Here is a 1,536-nt window from a genome sequence, read left to right as displayed (position 1 = left end):
GACTATTCTCTCCCCCATAGACTTCAATGCCGTAAACATATTTCATCCAGTTTTTCTCAGTCTTACCCCCACCCCAATGCCAGCCTCACTTCTAAGGAGCACACTTGTTGCACTTTCTCTAAGACAGGTATGTTTGCCCTCCTTGTGGCAGTTTTTGTTAGGTACCGTCAAGTACAATTCACAGACCCAATAACTAAAGCTCTGCCTTCCTATCCTGTGCCATCCGCAGCATCTCTGACACGCCTGAGCTCATTGCTGCAGTCATTGCATCTATCCATCTTCTTCAAGGTCTCCCTCTCCTTCACTGACCTCTACCTTTCTTAGCATGATGTCCCTTTCCGAGGAATTGCTTCTCCTTGCAACATGTCCAAAATACATGAGATGAAGCTACACTGCCCTTGCCTCCAAGGAGTACTCTGTTTGCACTTTTCCATGATTTATCTGTGTGTTCATTTGCAGTCCATGGGATATTCAGCACCCTTCTCCAACACCAAAACTCAGAGGCACCAATTATATCTTCCATCTTTAATCATTATCCAGCTCTCAGATACATAGAAAGTTATTGAAAAGAACAAGGTTTGAATCGGGTGCACTTTAATCTTCAAACTGACATAATTGCTCCTCAGTAATTTGGAGAGGTCCCCTGACAGCAGACTTGCCCAACACAATACGTCTCCTAATCTCCTGACTGCATCTCCTGACTGCTAGTACCAAGGGTGATGATTGTGGATTCAAGTAAGATAACAATTTCAATCCTTTCTCCATCTATCAGGATGGTATTATTGGTCTACTAGTGACAATTTTTATCTTCTTGATGTTGAGAAGCAATCCATATTGAAGGCTGTAGTCCTTGATCTTAGGCAGCAAGTTTCATGTCCTTCTTCCAACAAGCAAGGTTGTGTCATCTGCATAACACAAGTTGTTGATGATTCTTCCTCCTAGCCTGATGACACATTCTTCTTCATAGCATCTGGCTTCTTGACCGATTTGTTCAGTATACAGATTCTTTTTAAGCTTTATTTTTTTTTTATAATTTTAATGAGCATTTACAGAGATTTTGGATTTCCATTCATTCAGTGTTGCACTTCTCTCCCCGCCCAGCCCTCCCCGCCCAGTTCGCTCCTCTCTTTCAAAAGTAAAAGAAACACTCCCTCCCTGGTACACAATCCCCCCCGACACCCCTCCCGCCACCCCAAGTACATTCCACTATGCAACCTTAATTGTGGACTCTTGTGATAACCATAATACACTATCACACATCGCTTTTAAATTATTCACTCCCTCATCTGTTTCAGTGCAGTAAACACAATTTATCCAGTTTTTCTCAGTCTTACCCCAACCCTGACATCAGTCCCATTTTACAACAGTGGCACCATGCAATATTTGTCCTTTTGCGACTGAGATATTTCACTCAGCATAGTGTCCTCCAGGCTCACCCATTTTGAATAATATTGCATGAGTTCCTTGCTTCTCAATTTAGCTTAGTATTCCATTGTGTGAATATACCAAGCTTCTCTCTCCATTCGTTTGTTGATG

Source organism: Elephantulus edwardii, unplaced genomic scaffold (assembly GCF_000299155.1).
Source record: "Elephantulus edwardii isolate Elephantulus edwardi_28Jun2011 unplaced genomic scaffold, EleEdw1.0 scaffold00056, whole genome shotgun sequence".
Classification (NCBI taxonomy): domain Eukaryota; kingdom Metazoa; phylum Chordata; class Mammalia; order Macroscelidea; family Macroscelididae; genus Elephantulus; species Elephantulus edwardii.
The sequence above is the reverse complement of the archived record's forward strand: the minus strand, read 5'-3'. Positions refer to the sequence as shown.